The sequence below is a fragment of the Phalacrocorax carbo genome, chromosome 12 (genome assembly GCF_963921805.1).
Source record: "Phalacrocorax carbo chromosome 12, bPhaCar2.1, whole genome shotgun sequence".
Classification (NCBI taxonomy): domain Eukaryota; kingdom Metazoa; phylum Chordata; class Aves; order Suliformes; family Phalacrocoracidae; genus Phalacrocorax; species Phalacrocorax carbo.
In genome coordinates this window covers 3,380,596-3,404,692 of record NC_087524.1, presented here as the reverse complement: position 1 = coordinate 3,404,692, position 24,097 = coordinate 3,380,596, and the positions used below count along the sequence as shown (strand labels likewise).

The 24,097-nt window shown below is 43.9% G+C and overlaps 1 long non-coding RNA gene across 2 annotated transcripts in view; it reads right to left on the bottom strand.

Annotated features, from left to right (window-relative positions):
- LOC135315465 (uncharacterized) overlaps positions 1-24,097 on the bottom strand; it is a 108,364-nt gene that overhangs the window by 1,710 nt on the left and 82,557 nt on the right. Inside the window, exon 3 of one of the 2 annotated variants that reach the window (XR_010374930.1) lies at positions 225-3,678. The exons of the other annotated variant lie outside the window; for it this stretch is intronic. This is a non-coding gene — a long non-coding RNA (uncharacterized LOC135315465). The remainder of the gene's footprint in view (positions 1-224; positions 3,679-24,097) is intronic. 2 annotated transcript variants of the gene reach the window in all.

The following is a 24,097-nucleotide window of genomic DNA, read 5'->3' as shown; positions in this document are numbered from 1 at the left end:
TCGCCCTTTTGCCCTGCTTTTCAGACTTGCAGCCCCATGGGGCTGTGATTTGCAGTCCCCAGGTATCCCCCAGCAAACGGGCCTGACCTCAGTGATGTCTGTAGGTGCTCTTTGGTCCCAACGCTCTCTAATATCACACACGTGATTATTTTGAAAGGTGCTGCTGGCAGCACGAGTTGGCTTCAGTTATTAACTGTTCCTTTTAAAATTAGCAGCTCCAAAACCTTGAATCCATGCAGCGAATCCTGGGGAGGTTATATACTCCTTCGTGCCCTCCTGAGGCAGCATTTTTCTCCCACTCAATGGATGGGTAAAGCTGCTACAATGGGGTGAAGCAACTGGCATTCACTGGAGGAAATACAGGAACCATGAATCTAAAGTAAGCAGCAAATAAAACACCAAACTCACTGTAAAACTCCTGTTTCAGTGTTTTTGCCCCAAGCCCTACCAGTAATAATGGGGATAAAACTGGCCTTAAAAACATGAGGTCAGGAAATGACACGTCTGTCTGAGCTGTCTCTGTTTCTTGAACCATGAAGACATCTGTGGGTTTTGTATTCAAATATTCAAGTTCCTGCCTGCAACCACAAGGGACATGAAGAGTTTGGGGGGTATTAATGACAGCTGCGATACCACCTAACCCTGCAGGAGAGAGGGCCCCGCACAGTGCCAGGCACACGAGACGCAGCCCGCGGCGGCGGGCAGCCCCGTCACCCTTGCACCACGCCGGCCCTGCTGAGCAAGAAGGACAATTTGGGCATAGGAGCACAAGGAGCGCAAGAAATCCACCCAGGTCCTACAGGCAATCAGGAGGAGCCCCGCACTGTGAGGGTAATTTTTATTATCAAGCAGCAACCATGTTTCCTTCCAAGCCCCTTCCTCCAGAAGAGAAAGAACAATTAAAAGGCCCAAAGATTCGTACATATGAGCTGACATTGCAAACTTCCAACAAAAGCTTAAAAGCCTTTCCTTCGCTGCAGATGTCATTACAGAGACATCACCTGCCAGAAATCCAAAACACCAGTGAAAAATTATGTATTAAAATTTAAAAAATTATAATATACTTTTTCCAGAGAGACACCCACTTTTTGAGTGTTTTCCAGCAGTTTCGTGGCTTATGAAGTTGTTGGAAACAGGCGGAAAATGCTAACATAATTATGGCTAATGATTTAGGTTGGGAGAGGGGTGAGCAATTAATTTTTATGATGTTTATCAGTATCTTTGGTCACAACGTTACGAAGAAAATGCTTCTTTTGTGACCCAGGAAATTGAAAAGCCATTTGTGGCAGCATTTCTGGATAACGTAAGTAATTATATATTTGTACACATTTTATGTTGCTACAATATTGTTATTTCCTAGCATGTGGCTTATGTATTCTTGTAATTGTCTTATTAGGCCGGTTTGAGTTTCAAATAGCACCTATATTGCAGTGTTTAAGATGTTTGCTTTGGAAGGAATTATGGGACACAAAAACATATGGATCGCTTTATCATATATGGAAAGCATACAGTAAAAAGCTGGCTTTCATTACTCCATTAGCATGGATCTAGATATGCACTCAGTGTTGAGACTTGGTTATTCTTATGTTTATGACATTTAGGGCTGATTCGTGTTACTGTGGATGCATATTCACTCTGCTGCAAATACAACACATCCCTCCACCAAATATTCCAGTAAATACTGCGAGGCCCAGGGTAACTGAAATCAGGGCTTGGGACTGGTGAAACAGATGTGCTTCCAACCAGCCGGTCCCCTACTATCTCCCCTCACCTCGCTGCTTCACATCTTTCCTCCGTCCTGTTCTGCACCATGGCTGTGTTCTGCTGCTCTGAGCGGATGGCTGAGACCTGCCTAAGCAGTGAGAGAAATCAAGCAAGACAGATGGCAAGGACAGAAAACCTTCTTGGAAGACCCCTGGCCTTCACTAAGGAAAATGCACCAGCATTGTGGGTAAGATTTTATTTGCTAGCATCTCCTCACGTGCAAAGCAAACACAACGCTCTGGGTGGACAGGGAGGAGTAAGAGCTTCAGCAACCCTGCAGTGTGGGTGAGGGTTACTGCTGCCATGGATAGGGCACCTCGTGGCCGTGGGAGGGCTGGTGAAGTCATGCCTTATACACAAAACATAGTCTGACTTTAAACAAAACCCATAGACTTTGCCATCATTCCCTCTAGTGGTTAAATACAGAAGAAGCCGAAAAAGTTTCTGAGCATTAAACTTTGTCTCTCCTCTCCAACAGGGCAGACTCATGCTTTCCGCACTGTAGGTCATGGTCCCAATCACAGGGATGGTTCAAGTAGTGCCATTTACAGGATCACACTAACAAATCTTTCAGGTGCTTCTAGTTTCCTGATAATATCCAGGAATTGAAAGCCATACATCACATGACAACAGCCAGCCTTTGTGAGGACATAGAAAGATGGTCTCTGGGAGACTTCCAGGGGCCCACTGGCTTTTGCAGAGGAGTCAAAAAGCCAGCAAGTGAGAATTTATCTGGTGCTGAACAGACCTCCACAGCCAGATGAGTGCAAGAGTGTTGCTGCACACCAGCAGCTCAAGGGAAGCCTGCTGAGGCTGTGTGGCAAAGCACCGCGCTGATCGTCTCACCCTCTGGCAGCAAACGCTCTCACCAGCCAAACCCACTGCACCAACGCTGTGCCTGAAGGGCTGCAGCTGCCTCACTTCCCCAGAACCTTTACGTGACGGTGACAACGGCATGCAGTGACCTCCAGTGACAGCACCTGGCACCCGTGGCTGCCCGCGGGGTGGTGGCCTCAGTGTCAGCAAGGCACTCAGGGCAGAGGGCTGCTGAGCTCTGCATCTCTCCCTGGAGGCACGATGGCTACGCTCACCTGAGCTACCGATATTACCTTGCCCCGCACAACAAATAGGTAGAATTGCTGTTGAGTCTAATTACGATTGGATGTTTCCCAACACAGCCTGTGAACAAGTTTCCATGAATCTGTAGTTCTGAGAGTCAGGTATCTTTCCAGTATTAGCAATGTTTGGGAAAAACAAAATTTGTAGGTACCGCACACCTAATGGACCCAGATTTTAATTACTTTCATCTCATAAACTGTTCAGCAGATTTACTTGTACCTTCCCCGAAAGAGCACCCTTTGCCTGTGGGAACAATGTCGAGTTTGCAGAGGAGGTGCTGTTTCTCATATTTCTCTAGGAGGCTCAGATCATCATTTTAGGTGCAAAGTAAAACTCCCTCTCCATGTGGAGCCCCAGCCAAGATCTCCATGACACTCGTTACCAATGGCACTTAGTGACGGTAAACCGGTCTCTGCCCTACTTACAGCGTGGACCACCAGTGGTGACTGTAAATCCTAGGCTATTTATCTTAGTCCTGACAGAATGTGTACGATAAGAAAACACAGCCATATATAGAAATATAGAAACCTAATTAATTCTGTAGAGAATCCAGTCGAGGAGTGAGGACAATATCGCACTGACTGGGTACGGCACCAACACGAACCAATGGTGCCCGATGGGGTTTGCTCCTTTGGTTTAGGCCAGGCTTCATTTTCACCCAGTTTGCTGCTGTTTGGTTGGATTTGTGGAGAAAGTTTTTATTCCACAACAGATCATTTGTGGTGACAGCATCCCTCCTCTGCACGCTTCAGTGTAGCTCTGCTTCCTCCATTGCATACGAAAGTAGATTTCTTTCTGCAGAGTTTTAAAACACGAATTTAAGTGAGCTTTCCGTCAGTGCCCCTTTGCAACCCTGGGGAACCGTGTGGGACTGCTGCTCCTGTGTAATTTCTAGCAACACCAGAGGTTACAATCTCAGAAGAATCATCTTCTTTCCTTACTTACGTTGCCTTTATTGGAACAAAATTAAAAGCTTTAACCCCCCGGGAATTCCATGATTTCACACGCGTCGGTCCACTCTGATTTATACCTTTGTAAATGCAATAAACATTCTTCCCACTGTATGACTCTGTTGGCCTGATTTTCAGCTCCCACGTAGCTGTCCCAGTGTAACCATCAACGATAAATGGCTTGAAAACTGGCCCCAAACTCCCCTCTGCCTCTTGCCTCGAGGGCAGAGTTGTTCTGTTTGGTAAAGTCAGACACGATGCATGATTGGACTTGTACCTCTTTGCTGTGTCATTTGATCTAATTCTGAGACCACTTTGCACACAAAGTCAGTGATTAACAGACTTTTAGTTCACTTGCTGTTCCAGCAGATAACTAAGTTAATTTTTTTTTAGCATGATGTGGATCCGCCTGATTAAAAAATATTTTCATTTAAATTATTTTTTATAAGATGAGAATTAAAAATAAAGAAAACATGCTGGGATTTACCCCCAAATACCTTTTGTTTCACTCCTGATATAGTTTTAAATTATTTATTTTCTAGCAAACTAATTTAAACATTGACATAGAACATTTATAATGAAGGAACTAAAATGTTTTGCTCAGAAAATGTCAAAAGGAGATGTTTTTATTTTTTCATGAAGGGAGGGACTTGAGCAAAACAGTTTTGTAAGTAAGCCTGACACCGATTTACATGTTTCAGTCACTCCAAGCCTACAGTTGCCAGTGAAAAAAACACCCAGCTGTTTGGGAAGTTCATATGGCTCTATTTGAACATCCATTCTGGTGGCAATTTTACCCCCAGCTTCCCTTCTCAGGCTTCTGTTATTCGAAAGATCTTAGCCATGACAGAAGAAACAATGATCCTGAAGTTCACCACAAAGACCCACAGTCTTTGCTAGTCTGAAATCTTCCCCTCATTCATAATTTATCTTACCCTCAAGCCCACTAATTTGTAAACTGCAAAAACAAAGACGGTGCCCAAGAACTGTGCAAGCGATTCCAGCTCTCAGAGCGCACAGGAGTTCACAGAGTCCCCTGAGATACCCTGTGAACTCAGCAGCACAAGTTTAATGTTGCCCAATAGCTTTTACAACTTACTTTCATGATCTTTTCTCAATGGCAATACAATAAATAATGTCAGTTTGGGATTTTTTTCCTTGCCTTTTTTTCATTGCAACAGACACACAGAAAATCCACGATAAGCATCTGTTGTGGAGAAAAATTAAGTACAATATGTATACACAGAACACATATTACTTTCCCAAATCATCTTAATGATGGGCTATAAATATGTTTTTGGCCTGCCTGCAGGCATATTACTTTCGGCTGTGATCATGTCAGCTTCCATGAACAGAGCTGGATCTGTATTTTTTAATGGACAAGTAACATAAATGTAGCTACAAAACAAGAGCTCTTTTTCCTTAGCACTGATCATAAGCCCCGCCATATTTCACAAGGGTGTTGTGTTACAGAAGAGTCACCTGCCTGACAGAGGTATAAAGCAGATGTTTTATTTGCACTGAGGATCTCAGGGCATTATCTTAAGAGTGCCGCAGGAACATGAGGTTCTACCCAAACTGTAACTCAAGATGTTAAATGTTTGTACTCTGCCTCCTGAAAGTCTCTGTTACGGTTTGGTTAGATCCGTATCCTGTACGTCCGAAGCCTGAATGCCAAACAAACTTAAGCTGCTGCTCTGCTCCTCACTAGAAGTGGCCGCACCACGGCAAAAAACTCTCGCCTATCACAAAGTGCTGCTACGAAGCTCTTGTAGGTTAGTAAGGTGAAATTTGACAGAGTAGGGATTATCTTCAATGGTCAGAGTTAATTATGTCATTAAATATTTAGCCAGAGCTGGAATTAAGGAGTTGGACAGACTCTAGATAAAGGGGAATTCCAGAAAACTATCATGAACATTTTGTTCCAACAACAGAATTTCATCAACATTTCCAGCTCCCAAGCAAGTCCAAGGTGACTGTACTTAATAGCACAAAATGTAGATGCTGCTAATCCTTGAACAAAAGATGAGCAGCTCCGGAGACACAACGAGTTGGAGGTCCAAGAGAAGTGAATCGGGAAGGCGAGGGCTGAAGCCCATACAGTGAGGCAGCACTGGAAATGAACGGATACTGCACAGCAAGAACAAGGGCACATAAATTTAGTTCTTCAAAGGAAACAAAGCCATAGAAACAAGAGACTAATTAAATATGTTAAACGAATGAGTTATTCAATTGACAAGATTGGTTCGGGATTTCAGTTTGGCAAGAAATGTGTGGATTTGGCTGAAGTACAGGACAAACACCTTTAAGTCACACTAACTTCAGGAAGGCTGTGCTTACACAACGGACATTACCTACAAATGTAGGTATCTAATTAATTAGTCTGCTGAGACACCCGGTCCTTGCCGATGGCACACTCTTGCTCTCTGTCACGAATCTGGTATCAGGCAAACAAGCCCAGTTAAAGCAAAAATTCAACATTCAACTTTGCGGAAAGTTCTGATGAAAAGAATCCAGGTTCATAGTTTAGTAATAAACGATGTAACTTGCAAAGACCTTTACAAAATACTGGTTAATTAAAACTCCCATGATCGCAGTGTAGGTAATTATGTCGTGATTTGGGGCAGGAAGACAAAAAAGACAGTTTGGGTTAACCGTTCCCACCCAGTGACCTCAGCTGGAGGCACCTTCCTTGCCTGCAGGGCCTGGATTAAACTGACTTGAGCAAGGACCCAAGTTCCCTTTTCCCACACTAAAGGGGAATCTGAAATATGTCAACAATATCCGAGGAAATCAGGGGAGGAGAAATGAGAACAACTGGTGATCTGGAGGGGCTGCCTGCAGGAACAGGGCAGAAAGCACTGGGGAGCTGTTGATGTGCCCAGCGAGCTGCTGAGCCTGGGCTGCTCCGACCCTTTTCAGCTGATTCTCTCTGCTGAAGGACACCCAAGAATCATTTCAACAAAATCCAATGGATGCTCAAATCCCAGGCCAACTTCAGCCCAGCATAAGCATGGTGGTGTCAACAAGGAAGCACTTGTAAAACAGAGCTAAGTCACAGGGAACAGCACCAAGAGCAAATTTAGCGTCATCTATTTGCAAATTACCTGGGACAGCATTGCAGCTTCTAGTAGGGTAGTTGTAATTCCAGACAAATTGCCCCCCAGAAGCAGGACGCGGCAATAACATGAGTTCATCTGGACTCATGTGCCATTTGCAGATTTCCCCCCCAAAAAAAAAAAAATTTCAAAATTGCGCTTGCTGATGCCAGTGTGTAAAGCAGAAAAAGCCCAGCCCAACTCTGAAATACCAGGCTGAGCTGCCGGGGCTGGGGAGAAGATTTTAGCAGACTTTCGAATCCTTTTGTCCACTTCGGTGGCAGACTCAGGTGAAAGGCTAAGTGCCCACCCTGGGTGTGAGACAAAGGTGGAGGAATGCATATCCCAGTGCATTAGAGAAACAGGCTTTTAATGCAAAGATCCAGGTACAAGCTCTATTGGAGACCCTTGCAGGCGCATTAAACTGTAAGGAGGGGGAGAAAGGCAGCAAACAAATTGTCTGTGGGTGTTTGAATATGAAGCAGTGCCTTGATGGGGGCTGGGGGGAGTAAATCGTGCGTCCAGGATAAGGCATCACCTTGTTTTCTTGCAAGTATAGGCCGTGCCGGCGGCGGCTTGTGGGTGTGCGGACCCAGCGCAGAGGTGTGAATGCCGGAGGCATGCCGAGAGCTGGCCCCGTCCCCAGGGCTTTGACTGGCAAGGAGACAAGCACACAGAAGAAACCGGCTCCCTCACACCCTCAGAGGTCTCAATGGGTTGAAAGGCAGCAGGAAATCCTGCCCGACTCCTGTGCTGGAAGGCTCTGGGGAAGGGAGAGGTGATGGGGGAGGCAGTGGCCACAACACAAGCAGGGGAGCACTGAGGGCTAATACCAAGGACTGCCCTGCAAAACGCTGCCCAGCATTTGGAAATCAGGCAGAGGGCAAAGAGATGGAGCCCACAGAGGGGTGGAAGATATGCATACGTACAGTGGGTTTTTGAAAGGTGCTAATCCAGCTAAACAGCAGGCAGTGTTTAGATGCATAAAATGGAGTGGGACGCTATGTTAACAGCACCCTTGGGACCCTGACAACTGGGACCTGCTGCTGAGGTGCTCTGGGGGCAAGAGCTGACAGCCAGGGAGGTGGGAAACTCAGCAGGGACATCAGAGCCAAGAGCTTGACCCTGGTGGCAAAGGCCAAGTGCGGCAAAGACTTGTCCTTACCTGGAATGGCCTAAGGGAATTCTGGGCTCCAAGTCAGTCTGGACCTGATAAAGCTGGTTTTTGCTACTGACAGTGGACCTGTGAATTCCCAGTGAATTCTTGTCCCCTGCCCCCAAATGGGAGAGTGTCTGCCCCAGGCTGAGGGGCAGGAGAGGGGATCCCCCTCCTGGGAGGCCAGAGCTTGCACATTAAGATGAACATATTCTGCTTTCATTATTTATTTGCCCCTTTAGGAGGTCTCCTGATCAAAGCAGATGTGTAAATCCATCTCTGCCTGGTCTCTGTTGTAGGAACAATCCAGGGGACAAGCCCTGGAGGGGAGCCCAGAGGGGTCCTGGAATCTCCATCCTTGGAGATCTTCAGGACTCACCTGCTTTAGCAGGGGGTTGAACTAGATGATCTCCAGAGGTCCCTTCCAGTCTAAATTCTCCTATGATTCTAATAATCCCCATTCTGGCAAATATCAAACGAGCCTCCTCACCTAAGCCAAGCCCAAAGCTGGCTCACAATCTGGAGCACCAAGGTTTTTTCTATAACCTCAGATACTTGGGGAAAAAAGCCTTGAACTCCTGGAAGGGTGGAGAAGTCCTGCTAGAAGCCGTGGCACACTGCTGCTCAGCCTTCCCCCCTCTCCGGAGCAGCTGCTAATGACTCACTCACCTCAGAAACGCTGCCAAGAGCCATAGGAGCCATAGGGACTGGGGGAGAATTCCTTTCTCTTCTGTATCCAATAATATTTATTGAAAAACAATGCTACCAGCTCTGAATCACGGCTCCTGTCAGCGGTCAGGTGGTGCATGAACGTGCTCCTCCACCGCTTCCAAGCCAACCTCCTTGGCACAACGCTGGTACTAAAGGGCTTAATGATTGAATCCCATTTGTCAAAAATCCATCCGGAGATTAAATCTAGAGCTGAGTGACAGTTTCATTTCGGATACCGAGCACATGAGAAACTTGGCGAGGTTGAGGTTTGAACAGAAGCGAAGCTGTCTGAACTGTGAAAAGAGGCCATTTGTCAGGAGGCGTTTTGCTTGGGCCTTGAACAGCAAAATGTTGTATGTGTGATGGTTTTTATGATAGCCCCACACCACCAGCATAGGAAAACAATCATCTGGCTTTTTTAAACAGCTCCAAGATAAATCACAAGTAGTGTACTACTATTGATTTATTTATATCTCAATGGAATATTTGAGCTATAAATTACGGTTGAATAAACACAAACTGTGCAGAATTTTGCATTGTTTGAACTTGTCAATGGCAGGTCTTTCTCGTGTTTTCATTTTCATGTAAATCAAACTGTGAAATGTATGGATGCAATTTATTTCCAGTTATGTTTATTGGAGTTGGGAATGACTTATTAACCAGGGGCTTTACCCAAATTCTCGTTTGATTTCCGTGGATTTGACTGCCCAGCCTCTGTGGAGCTTTCATGGCTAAAGCACTGCAGACCCTAAATCTGATATAAGAGACAACAGTGGTTTTCTCACAGTGCCCTTGTGGAGTCCTGGAGTGCGACTCTAATGGAAACAGTACATCCTGCAGAGCAGAGCACTCAGAAGAAAGGGCTGGTGTCTGGGTGAAATCCCTGCTTGGCTGCCAAGTCTCTCCTTCATTGCAGCAGGGCCAGGAGTTCAGTTTCTATGTGTAATCTAACTCTGTGGGGAGACTCACCCTCCACAACATACTGTAGGTCCCCCTGGTGTCAAGGAAAAGACTGCAAGGATTCAAGAGAACATAGTCTTGATGCAATTTTGAAATAAGGGAAACAAGCCCTAATAACACTAACCAAATCCAGATCAGCGAGGACAAAAAAGGTCAGTCCGATATCTGATGGTCCGTAAAAGCAGTGGAGATGTTTACAGGCAAAGTAGCGCCCGTGCCTTTTCACGCCACGGCTGATGACAGCCTCTTTCTAAAATGGCAGTAGAGGTGGAAAGGCAAGAAGGGCACAGGTTTTTCAGTCCTCCTTTGATCTCACCAACTGAAAAATCCTGCCCTGACACCTTGACGGTAGCTGCCCTGATGACTCTTCTCCAGCCCAACACTTCACTGAGTCGCCTATGGGCCCTGGGGAAGTCCAAGTGAAATCCTGGCTATGATGAAGTCAATAAGAGGTTTATCCTCGCCCTACAACAGACTTCCCCTTGTGACCCTGAGGAAGTCTGTCATTGCTGTGTACCTCAGTTTCTCCAGAGAACATAATGCTTTCCTGTTTGTCATGAGGACAAATTCCTGGTGCCTGGGGATCACTAGCTGCGACACTGATAACAGGCACAGGAAAGTCTGTGTGGGTCACTGGACACATTCCATTCTTATGACACTTGAATCCAAAAGAACATTTAAATCAAACATCACTGGTTAAACTCAATCCTTAGTGAATGGCAGCCTGTAAATTTCTTTGCCTAAATTATTATGAGAACATTGCATACTTTATAACTGCACGTTTGAAAATACTCATGGGGTCAGGCTCTCCTTTTAGCCCCAACAACATAAAGCTGGAGTCATTGCCTGACTCCAAGGCAGTTACTCCAGATTTATTTCAGGGTAACTCTGAGCAGGATCCTGGGTTTTGTTTATGACTTTTCATTTGTATTTTGTGAAGACTTAATAAAAATCTTTTAAAACCAAAAAACATGGTTCCATAAACCCCACATATGGGATCTTTAAACTCAACCAACTTATGAACTTAACCGTGACTTGTCTTCATCCTCTATGCCTTTTCAGCAGCTAGCACTCTCCAGCCATGTCTGCATTTACAGAGGTCAGAAAACCCTTAGACAGCCAGCTCTTTCCTTTGCCTAAAACAATAACAGTGACATATGACAAAACTGAACTACAATGTCCTGAAAAGTAAAAAAAAAAGGGCATAAAATGAGGCTACACAGCTGAGAGAACCCAACTTAACGCCTGCAAAGTGGACAGCCTACCCAGGTTGGCTAGGACATGGCTTCAGACATCACTGGAACCTATTTAGAGACGCTGGTACACAACTAGCACCTTTTTTTCAGAGCTTCTATTAACGCAGTGGAAAAGTTACATGTCCTGTCCTACATGTCTTCCACTCAAAATTCTGCTTGTCACTGGTTCAATACATCGTAGTGACAGTTTTGCAGAGATTTTAAGGCATGGGATTTTATTATAGCCTATTCCAAATTGCTCAAGCTGGCCATGGATTTTTACACGGTGGTTTCCACATTAGACCCACCAAAATGTGTTTGATACAAGGTATACCTATTGCAAGCTATCTAGTTTTGGTTCAAACACTTGGAAGGACAGAGCGTTACTGCATTGCCTAGCAACCTTTTCCAAGATTTGCCAACCCTCCCTGGTAAAAATAATTGTTTTTCTGAACATCCCAGTGCAATTTCATTGATTTCAGTGAATTTCCTCCTGTGTAAGAAAGGAGAGAAACAGGCCAACAGAAAACTTTGAAGAACAGGAATGTAGAAAGATTGTTTTAGATTCAGACCTGGGATAAGACCCTCTGGTTTAAACTCAATAGATCTGTGCCACTTCGTATCTCCTGAGGATCTGCCTCCTTGCTTTGCTCCTGAGCAAAAATAAAGGTGTTGCAGGCTAAAATGTCAAAACTGCCTAAGAAAAATTTTATTTGTTGAGAAATGAGGAAACAGATCTCTCCAGAGGCTTTGAAAACCTTCACTTTAGTGTTTTCAGGAGCCATAGAAGAGTGAAGAATGAAAGGAGTAATTAAGGGCCTGATGTACATCCCTGGAAGCCCAGTGGCAACACATCCCAAGGAATTCAGCATTAGATTTGGAAATTAAAAAGAAAAAATAATATGAAAAAGGTTAACTAAAGATACCAGTTAAATGCACGGATGGTGGGCATTGAGGTATTCTTCAGTCAGCACCAATGACCTACCCCACAGGCACTGACCTACCCCCCAGGGAAACGAGCCCCAAAAGCACTGGGAGCCACAGGAGAGCAGCTCCCCACTTGAGTACTGGGAGCCGCTCTCCCCACAGTTGCTCACAGAGACACCCTGGGCTCACCTCAGTGCTCCTGGGCAGGCTTGAGTTCTGCAGCCTCCCAGAGCACCGTGATCCCCGCCCAGGGCTGGCAGAATTTCTGGTGCTGTTTGGGGATGCTCCAGGTAGTGCAGACTGCCTAGTGAAACTGCTTCCTCTTTGATAGCTCAAAGATAGTCAAATTAGTCAGACTAATAGCAGGAGCTATCTTCTCAATGTTGCAGACAGCAGAGTCTGCCCAGGAAACCAAGGTCTCGATCCCTCTGGGTGATGTAGGCAAGTCCTTTCCAACCTCTTGCGTACCCTGCTGCAAGCTCCTTGGGGGCCCGCCTGATGCTTAGTTCTTCTTAAGGGAAGGTCTAACACAATGGGACCCTCATCTACTTTAGCACCACACACAGACGTACTAAATGGCTGGAGAACTGGAGAACTACCCGACTCAGAAAGCAGCTAATAACAGAGAAACACCAGCCTAGGGTGTAGGAGGGTGTAGTGAGGCCAGCTGGGTCACTGATATGGCCTGTACATTACTAAGCACTTTCCTTAATGATCTGGAAGTAAAGACATGAAAAGCTGGATCAGTTGTTAAGGCAGGTCCAAAAAAGATGCCTAGGGAAAATGTGATTATTTGAGAAATGAGGACCTGACCTCTTGTCAGCTTGGGTGTTTTTCAGAAAGCAATGCTGGATGTTTGGGAAGCATGCAGAAAGGAATCACTGAAACGATTCGAGGGCCGGAGAAAACACCCAGCACAGGTCCTGAGAGATGTCACCAGAAGGGGAAGCCCACAGGCTGCAGTCCCCTGCATTTCATCAGCAAATATTCTCCTGCTGCAAGGCATCAAAGAGCTCCACATACTCAGCTTCTCACAAAGAAGATTTAGTGGTGATTCGATTTTAGTGTCTAAGTATCCTCACATGGAGGATATATCAATTGCTAACAGATTCTTTTAATCTAGAATGGAAAACAGTAACACGAACCAATAGCTGGCAAATCAAAGCCATACAAATTCCAGATAGAAATATAGCCATACTTTTTTTTTTTTTTAATCCATGTCTGTCATTAGATGTTGAAGTAAATGACCTAAAAAACTGGAGGGTGTCTCCATCTCCTAAAGTACTCAGATCGCAGCTGAAGCCCACCCTGGAAGAGACACATTTTGCTAACATACAATACTGAACTCTGTCCAGGAGTAACTCTGCAAAATGAAGTGGCCGGTGACGTCCAAGGAATCAGACTCAATGTCTCCCTTGCAGGTTTGGCAGCGTTGCAGTAATACCAGTGAGCTAAAGGCAACTGGGTTTTTTCAGTCTTTGGCATGTAAGAGGGGCAGCCAAGCACCCCCACGCTTCCCACCAGGTGGGGTTGAGATTTCCCCAGAAGGCTAACTATCCCAATAACTACCTCAATGCTATCGTAATGTTCCTCTCCTAAGCCTTCTGCAAAGCCAGTTTTGAGCTACAGTAGGCTGACTTTGAGAAACAAATAACAACTTCTCCAGCCTACTGTCTGTGGTCTGGTTTGGAATCAATCAGTGCAGCGCACAGGTGGTGGAGGGAGGCGTTCTAGCCCACGGCAGGAGGACTCGGTGAGTGCAGCCAAAATAAGCTTTTATGTCCCAGCTGACATCTGTGGGAATGGACAGGTCTTTCACTGTGTGGGACATACGTGATTGATACGAAGGGATCCCTATACACTCTAGTATTCAATATTTTTAAGAGAGGTTGAATTCTGCAAGGGGGAGGGAATGTGTTTTCATACCTTGAGAACATTACTCCTTTACGTGACACCAATGTTTTAACGACTCATTTATTTTCTCATCTAGTAGAACTGAAAAAAGAGAGGGAAGCATTTATTTACCAGAAAATTCTTATTACTTTTCTAGGGAATCAGAGAAGAATAACATTTCTTACTCATGTTGATTTTGTAAGATTCTCCATGCATGTTATTTTTTGAGGAAATACGCGTTATTTTTTCTCTAAACAGTGGTTCATGGACATCTAATCTTCAGCTGAATATGTAACGGTCTTATAGAACTGCTGGGTGACACGGTCCAGACCTTAAGTCTTACATAACTCAGGCTACATTGCCGATTGAATATATATAGTTACAATTTATTTTGTACATGCAAATTAGGAATATAATAAAAACATTTCAAATTATGAGGCTGAAACATCATTTTTACAGACGACTTTTTCTGCCAGCGGGCAATTTGTTCTCCTCATATAAACATTAGGGAAGTTGCAGCATCTGCTCCTAATTAGCTCCCTCGCACAAGTTACTGATGCGCATAACTCACACTTCCCCGTGCTCATTGCCGAGCTCTCAGATGATTAGTTTGTTTGCACACTGCTCCTTGGAATTAGACAAAGCCAAAGGCCTGGAATCACAGCTGTTCTTTGCACCAGAAATCAAACCCAATTTTATTGGAATAACGAAAATTGCCAAGATCAGATGATCCTGGGAAGCTAACATAAGTTAATTGGGCCCAGTTGACCCTGATGTAACCCCAGGAATTTGGTGAAAATCTGGCCAGTATTTGATTAATTTGTTTACAGAACATGTTGTTTGAATGATTTTCTTGAACTAAAGTAGGTCTTCTTACCCAGGAAATTGTTTGCGTGTTTTATTCCTCAGCCATCGCGGCGTCCTCACAAGAGCTGGGACAAGGCCACAGTACATCTTTCAGAGTGCGTGGAGCCCTAATCCTGCTCTGCCGTCTAATTCCTGAGCTTTGGGTTTAGAGCAAATTACGTGTTGGTTCTGGCCATGGTATAAAACTCTGTCACCCTGAAGTGACGTGGAAAATCAAGAGAGCCATCCAGCAGCTCTTTCTCTACAGCTGATTAGGGCACTGTTTGGTTTAAACCTTTCCAGAAACCCTGACTCAAACTCATCTTGAATGTCTTTAATGATGTCATCCAAGCTTTACACATTCCTTAAAAGCTTCCAGAAATGTTAGCTCTGGAAAGAATTTTCCTCAAACTTTTTATTCAAACAAAAGAAAGAGAAATCATTAGACTGATTTGGAGAGACATAAAACATAGAGTCCCGAGCCTCCCTATATTTTAGTATCTGACAGAAATATTGTAGCAATATGAATCCAGTTAGCAGAAGCCTAGCGAAGGTCAAAACCCCTCCTGTCTATAAGACAATACAACCACATCCATCCACAGTACTTAATTGTATTCATCAGCAAAATATTCAAATTTAACTTGCCTAAGAGCTAGACCAAAAGCTTTCAATGCCTTGCATGGTATCTTTTGACTTTATTGTTTAAAAAGTAGTACAAAGGAGAGCATTAAGAGAAGCCAGTCTCTTTGTGACTCTTCATGCTTTAGCATCAAATAAAAAGTGGCCACTCCTGTGTACATTTTAAAAAGTGTGATTCAGATATCTTACAGTCTAATGCCTCAGCAGCCAGAAACTAGATTTTAAAGTACATGCAGCTTTTACTCCTATCTCAGGGACCATTTCTTTGCAGTAGTGAAAACATATTCCAAATAATATAAGCATCATTAACCCCATTTTTAAAACAGGTAATGGACCCCAGGAATGGAAGGCACTTACCCAATATCACCCAGCATTCCATTACTGTATCCCAGTTATTCAGAGCCTGCTTTAGTTCTGTGTTCACAGAAAATATTGTTTTCTTTCCAGGAATGCATAATCACCCTTGTGTTTTTTTTCCAGAGAAGGATGTTTTTCTAATCTTACCCAAATACTTCAATGCAGCTAAAACAAGGTACACTGCGAAACCAAAAGCATCAGAATCAATGAAAACAGTTTCCTTCAGATTTGTGTCTCATGGATGAGTGCCTTTCTGATATCAAAAATTTTATTGCAACTGAGACATCTGTAAGGGGTTTCCCCCCATCTGGATTCTCTCATTTCTAATAACACGCATTCTCATTCTGCTCTTTTCCCTACTGTCAGGTCCTCCCAACATCATTTTCTTCCACCTGGCCATCTGCTTTTAGAAGCTTACTTATCTTAGACATCTTTACTCCTCTGACAAATCTGGTGGAAGTCAGCCAATGAATTCAAGAGGTGTCAGGGACACCCACAGACATACACACGTACGCACAATCTTCTTTTCTGCAAGAAATCAGGTGCTTATTTCCCTAGACTCAACTGAAAAAAATCTAAAAAATTACACAAAAATAAACTTGCCTTCTACAATTATTAAATCACTGTAATAATTAACTGCAAATTGGAGTGACGGGTATTGCAGTTTAAAAGGCTCCAACTTCTCCTGAGCATTTACTAGCATCTAGACTTGAGTCCATTAACACACCTGTTTAATACTGACATGAACTCCACTGACATCACAGCCGTCATATATGGTACATGAACACAAAATCAGCCTTATTTGCTTTAATTAATACAGACAGCCGGACAGTGACTGCAGTGTGCAACAATCTACTAAATATTTGGAATAGGAAAGAAAATGTCCTATTCTTCCTACTCAATAGACCAGGGCAAAGACCACCGAGTTTGTTTTTCAAAGATCTAAATAGTCTTGTGCTATTTATTTTCTCAGCAATGAGTTTCACCCTTTGTGTGCGGTCAAGTCTGCCTGGTGTGGGGCTTATGAAAAGGAGAAGTGGTTCTGATAGAAATGTGGATCTACAGCAGCTCTTTAAATGCTCTTTGACTGTAAAATCCAAGGGGCCACACTGCAAGCGCCCTTACAAAGGGCCAGAATTTCAAAGTTCGTATTCACCTTCGTGCTATGTGGCAAATAAAAGTGTTGGGATGTGATCTGGACCGTGTCTATTAGAGATTAGCGGTAGTTTCTGTTACAAGAGTTTAATTTTAAAACACCGATTAACTGAACACAAAATACATTGTATGAAATACTTCAAGTTTAAAGACTTTTGCCCAGACATGCATTCTTGATGCATCCGTGGCCAGAGATATCCACAACTGCTCAGAGAAATGGATTCTCTTACCAATTTCACAGCTGGGTTGTCAGCAGAAATAACAGCAGCTGTCAATTTTGGTGAGCAGATTCCCCAAATCACTGGAAATGTCCCTGAATTTGGGTTTTGGTTTGATTCAGACTGAAATAAACTTTAAAAATATATAAGCATTCTGGCAAATGGGAAAACAGTTTTTGTTCGGCTTTAGTGCCCGCTTCCACCATGGGCTGGTCAACACATCTGAAAAGTATCTAATCAAAGGAAACATCAGCGTACCCGTTCACCTCGTTCAGAGAAAATAAAACATTTTCTGCTGCAAGCTGCTGTTCCACAGCCAAGAAATCCCCCCACCCCCTTCTTACTTGGTTTTCACGCAGTGCTTACTCAGGCAAAGGTCCCATTGACTTTTGGTGGGTGACGGGTACACAAGTAGGAGCTTCAAGATTTGGCCGACATGTGTTTTGTAAGTAAACGTTACAGGAAAAGCAATTTGATCTCATTTCAAAGCCTGGCAGAATACAATATAGCATAATCACTAAAAAATCTAAGACAGAATTTCATCAAGCAAAAACAAACACTGTTCAGAAACTCGGCAGGAGACAGCCAGTCCTGAGCCTACAGTAATTGCAACGTTGAGAATAGGAGTAAATTCCCTGAAGATGCTCCATACAGTAGCAAACCATCTGTCTAAACACTTGCAGAAAAGGCTCATGTTTGAAAACCCTGGATCTCGCCAAGGCCTCTGCCATTGGCTTTGGATGTGTAACAACATGGGATATTTGCAGATGTTCTTTCTGAAAGTCCCCCACTCCCTGTAAGCAGATGGATCTTGGAGACTGCAAAATGAACTACCAGGAAAGACAACAAACCCTTTTTTCCGCCTCCTGTTGCCTTTCTCTACAGTAGGGACTAGGGCTTCAAAAATCAATTAGCATTTTTCTGCTGATGGGCAACAGTAAGGAAAATGTTTCCTTCAAAGATTGACCATCACTGAAACTGAGCCCCATGCAGAATTTCATCAAGGCACCCTTGCATATGGCCCTGGACCACCAACCCTCTCCTTCAGAACAAACATCTGCGATTCACAGCAACTCCAGAGAATATTTGCTAATGTATCTTGGGAAAATGATGACAGCTGTTGAGACCTAGCAAATACTGAGCTCTGGGTTTTTGCAGAACGAGTACAATGAATCACTAATATATCTGAAAACTCCAGTCCACATTGGGTCTTTAGCGAATGACACAAGTTTGTAAAGCAGAAAATAATTCATATTACAGTATAAAAGCAATGATGTTTGAAGTTAAGGGTCAGCTGCCAATTCTCTTGTGAGCTCTATTTTTCAGGGCTTTAGAACTTAAATAACTACACACAACATCAAGTTGACAGTCTCAATGATTTTTCAAACAATGGATTAACTTTCTTAAGCTGATTTTTCAACGCTTACGGTAAGGTTTAATGGGAATTTTAGGAGTTGTGAAAGGAAAGCCCACTGAGAGGCATACGAACAGGAATCTGCTTGTCCCTGTACTCAGCACAGACTGTTCAGTGCCAGAGGAGGCTTCCCCTGCTGCTGCACCACTGGTCTTCACCCCAGCAAAGAAAAAGCCAAAAGCAGGTTCATCCCTGCAGCGTCCTGCAAGTGGCCCTCACAAGCAGACAGATGAAGACTGGCACTATGGGAATTTCATGCTGTGGAAAATCTAAACAGAGTATTTTACTTGCAGTCAGCTTTCTTCTCAGTATTGAGCTGAACTCCTTGTGTTGGGTTTTCGAGCCCCACCTGCCTGCACAGGCTTTCCTTGGTGGCTGGCTGTGTCAGCCACGCTGCCACGTGCTCTCTCCCTGCAGCTCAGCTGCCACAGGATGCTGATTTTTGAGCTGCTCCACTCAACATTTTTCTCCATCAAGAAAACAAAGCTGTTGACAAATGCAGAGGCCTTGGCTAAGGAGGAAATTCCAAACAGATTTTTGCACTTCATCCTAGGCGTGCGAGGAAGGGAAGGAGGGCCTCTGCTGCTGGGCTACCTTCTGTTGTCACCTGGCTACTGTCTGGCTAAACCTGCTCCGAAAGACTCACCTCAACCTCTGCTTGCTGCAGTTGTTCGGTTTGGGGCTAGCCATATGTATCAGTAACTGGTATCAGTATCCATATGTACCATATGTACCAGTAACTGGTGGAGACAAATGTTCCAAGTATCAGCATCTGTGTTTCATAAAGGAACATGAAGATCTGACACATCCAGCCTGCGGGACCTCCCAGAGAACTGACAAGAACCATCTCAGCTCCCTGCGGGCTTCTAGGTAACCGCAGCACAGCATTTTCCGCACCTTGACAACACAGAGCTGTCATAGCTGCTTTATGGCCATCCTCAATGCAGTATCTCACTGCCTCCCAGTTCATAATGATTGTTTCTTCAAATAATTCTTTGAGGCAAGTAAGTCTTATGTCCTTATTCACACAACAGGACAGCGAGGCCCAAGTCTGATGGGGAGAAAGCACTGGGAGCCCAAAAGGTACATCCATACATCTGTCACTTAGCTGCATGAGCCAGCACCAGACTGGGACCTTCCAGGAAGAAGCATCAGCCACACCAGTGCATCTGCAAGGCATCTGCAAGGCATCTGGCAAATGATGGGAACCTTGGCCAAGACAGCATACCCTTCCTTACAGGCTGAGCTGGAGCTTCTTCCCAGCTTTACTCAGGAGCTCGCTTAGACCTGCTCCCAGATCATTTGGACACCAGGCAAGTTTGGGTTCAAATGTGTGCTCAAATTCCCACCTAAAATCTAAGCCAGAGAATCATTCAACCATGCTGTCTTGGAAGGTGTGTGGCAGAGCAGAGATCTGGACCCAGGCTTCTCTCCTGTAACTGGTCTGTCTTCCTATATCTTGCTTTACTCTTAGGGGTCCTTTCCTCCACTATTTATTTTTCCAGCCACAAAAAAAAAAAAAAAGACAAAAAAGGAGAAGAAAAAAAAAAAGAGCAGGAGGGGATAGAGAAGATGAGGGAAAAATGGGAGAGAAAAGCAGAAAAAGTAAGGAAAACAAAAATTTTAAAATACATTATTTCTAGATGATGTGAACTGAAGAATTTTAAAAGATCAAAACCTATAAAATCTTGAAAAAATAACATCAGTACCGTCATATTTTTGTTACAGCAACCTTTGGGTAAAAAAAAAAAGTGAGAAAGAAAACTGTGACCAGCTCCCGCCAAGAGCCTTTAAAAATTTCTCATGACAAGGATTACAGCACATTTACGAGGTGGCCATTCCATATGCAATCAAGCCAACTGACTCTTTTTGTTCCTAATAATAAAAAAGAGGTGCTGCTACACAAGTGTAATATTCCTGGTGAAAGTACTGAGATAAGTTTGCTTTCAGTCAGGTCTTTCTCAACTAAATTTTATAAGCTATGCTTGCCCCTTTTACACCAAACTGCATGATCTGCTTTACATCTGCAAAGGAAAGCATGATTATAAAAAGTCTTCTTTACCTTTTTTTTATTTAACATAATACTGGAATCAGTAGCATGGAAAATAAGGACCCAGGTTACATGCCAGGAGCCTTGGAACATAAAACCTTGCTGTGGGCTGATAATATCTCACTGATTCTTACCAGTCTCCAAGACTCTGTCCACGACCCTTCTGCAAAATAAACTTTATGAAATCAAAACTTGCACCCTTCTCAGAAGTCCAGTCCCTTCCTGTGGTGAGCACCGCCTTTGTGATAACCAAAGGAATTCTATATTTAGGGACAGCACTCTTTCTTGACCTTCAGAGAATTGTTTCCATTGACACATGCTGAAAAGAAAAGGGATAAAAGTCCCCTCTGGGACTTCAGTTCAGATCCTACAGTTCTAATACGAAATTTAAACTGCCCCAAGCTGCTAGTGTTATAATACCGCCTGCTAAGTATAAAGGAGAAAGGGAAAAGTCCAGAAAACAATACTTCATTACATGGAAATTCTTTGAATCCCAAAGCCATATGGGACATTAAAAGCTTCCCCCAAATCCCTCTCAGATCAATGGAATTCAATTGTTGTACAAAAATGATATTTGGAAGAAGAGAATTCTGATTTTTCTACATTTCTGGGAGCTGAGAGCTGACAGAGATTCCTCTGTAACTAGAAAAATAGCTTTTATTTTAGAGCAAGTGTAAGAGCCAGAAGACAACATCTCTTTTAATCATTTAATCGGCAGCTTTCTCAGTGAATTAGGCTGTGTGCCCTCCTCCAGTTCAGCAAGATCAGTGTTTCCCAGTCAAAAGATTCTTTAAGACCTTTTGCAAACCCTACATTTTATGAGTGAAGTTTCACAAATAGCTCTAGTTTGTGAACATTCCTACAATGGCACATTATGGGCAGCCCTGCTCACAGTCGCCTCGAGAGTCTTGTGTTTCTTCTCTTCTGAAGTACAGTAGCTGTAGTGACCCTACCAAAGAGTCTGTAACTTGCACAACTCACCAGGTGTAAGGCGCAAATTCCTTCACAGGCATACACAGCAGGTAGTTCATACACACGTGAATTTGCAGAAGTCGTTAGTCAATCCATTAAGAGAAATCAACAAATCTAGAAAGACGATGGCCTTGGTCCTGGAAAATTCATGGGCAGAAAAAGAGTCTGCATTTGATTTCTCAAAATGCACGATAATTTTCCTACCACCACCTTGAGTTCAAGACCCTGTTCTGCTGGGTTGGGAAAAGAATGTGATCCCAAGCTCCCAGATCAGTGGCTGTTCCGGACAGGACTTGACTTTGCTCTAGGGCTGTCTTGAAAACCAAATCTGAAACCTTTTGACCTTGTCCTATGCATCCTCAAAGGCTGGTTGTTTTTCTACATTACAAGAACTCTTCACAGGACACAAAAAATGTTTGTTTTCCACCCAGACAACAGAAGCCAGGATTTGGTAGATACCATACTTACATACTAACTTCCCGGGCAATGTGACCCCACTCTTTACCACAAGAGGCGTTAAAATGGCACAACATTTTAATGAAACTTGCAGAGCACCTCTCTAGTAGTTATGGGGGGAGTGTGTTGCAATTTTTGCTTCAATTTAGCTGGAACAACTCACTCGGAGGAATAGCATGCTGTGCTTTTGGCCTCCTTCCATTCAAGGTTATGAATCAGAGCTGTGTTAACAAACTCAGAGAAATCTCCGTCATGCTGAGCACAGCAGAAGACCAACCAACGTTTCGTTGTCCTTGCTATTACTCTGCTAGGCTCAAGGTAGAGGCTTCAAGCCCTGGGTGGCATGGCTATTCCCACGACACATTCCCGGTTGCACAGAACCCATGTCCAGCATGAAGGCAGAATGGAGCATGACTGATGAGTGTGAAGCAAGATCTCTGCTTGCCATCGCCTTGACTTCTCAATGTGCCGCAGAGAGATGTTATTCATCCATTCTATTGCACACCAAGGGTTTGCATACACCTACCATTATTGTACCATCTGGTAATGATTTTCTGCAAACAGCAACATCATATGTTCTTGCCGGGAGTTTGTATGAACTACATGGCTCTTGCTGCTCCCCATTCAGGAAATACCTTCTTTTTGGCAAGATCAGTGAGGCTTGATGTTGATGTTCAGCTCCTTTTCGTTGTGCAGAACTCTGACTACCCATGGAAGGCATCTGCCTCAGCCAAGGCGAAGTAAAATACAATCACCAGATCCTCTCCAGTTGCATAATAAAAGGCTCTGATTTTGTGTCAAGCTTCTTTCTAGTAGCTTTTCCTCAAATATGAAAGGATGACATGCAACTCGTTAACCAGGTGAAATGTTCCATGTGCAAAACGGGGCATTTCAGGAGAGCGCATAACCACGCTACAGCTTTTGTGGCCCTTTCCTAGTGAGGGGTATCAGGCTCAGTTTCCCATCGCCTCAGGCTGGGCACTGAGTGAGCTGGAAGCACTCTGGCTGTCCAGAGCTTTCATTCTGCTCTGATCACCTCTGATACAAAAGCAGCATTCATGTTGCAATAGCACAGCTGGTGATAGAGCAAGTGAGGCTTGAGGTGAGACAGGCACACAAAACCCAATTCCACGTCGTGGGGGCAGAGGGCAATCACGAGGAGCAGTGAGCAGGATGATCCATGTTCAGGCAACCAGAGGTAATTAACCCTTGGCTAGTCTAACCAAAGGACTTGGCGGGTCTTCTGTCTCTCAAAGACTTTGAGTCAACTTAGATATCTCTATTTAAAAAAAAACAAATGTACTTTGACTCTGCCACAAGTCAGACCTTACAGATGAATCACAGGGTATCCCAGATGTATGCTATGCAGAGTCCACTCAGACAACCATAAAAAACCCTACGGCCTTAAACACAATGAATGAGGCCTTGTTTAAGACACACCTGTGTTATTTCCAGGGCCAAAGCCAAACTGTTTGCATGGCTCCAACACATTTTGAACAGAGTTGTGTCTGCTTAGATCATGGCCATGCATCCCAACTCCACAGAATATCTGCTGGTTTTTTAACATCTGAAAAACTTCCAAGCACCATGAAGCTTCACTTCTTCCAACTGAATCGGTGACTAATGAATCCTGGCCCAAATCTCACCATTAAACACCCAGGTTTCTCAACTGTGCTGACCCATTTACACCCAAGAGTTTATTTTAACACAGCATTTTTTTCCTCCTTCTCGAATTTCTTCTTTTTTTAAAAAAAAAAAAGAGAATTTTTAAAAATGCAAGAAAGTCTTTGCTGATATTTGGTTACTCACCACATGCTGAGTTGAGCTTCCTGTTTAAAGAGAGAGACTGTGTGTATGTATGTGTGTGTATGTGCACATGTGTGCGTGCTGGGGCCTTTTTATGGGTATCCTAGCCCGATAAACCCTTAGAAGAGCTAATACGCAGGCATGAGATTTTTCTGAGATATCTTGACCCACCCAGCACCAAACACAGCTTGTGCACTGCAAGCGGTGCTGGGCAGAGGTCCCAACAAACGCAAAACAATACTTCTAATTTATCTGGGGGATTTCCTGAAGGCAACCTTGGCATGGAAGGCGCAAGCTGCAGTACAGCAAGAATGGCGATGTTTGTCTTTGAGGAGGATTTAGCCGGTGATAGATGGCTTTCGTGGAGTGCA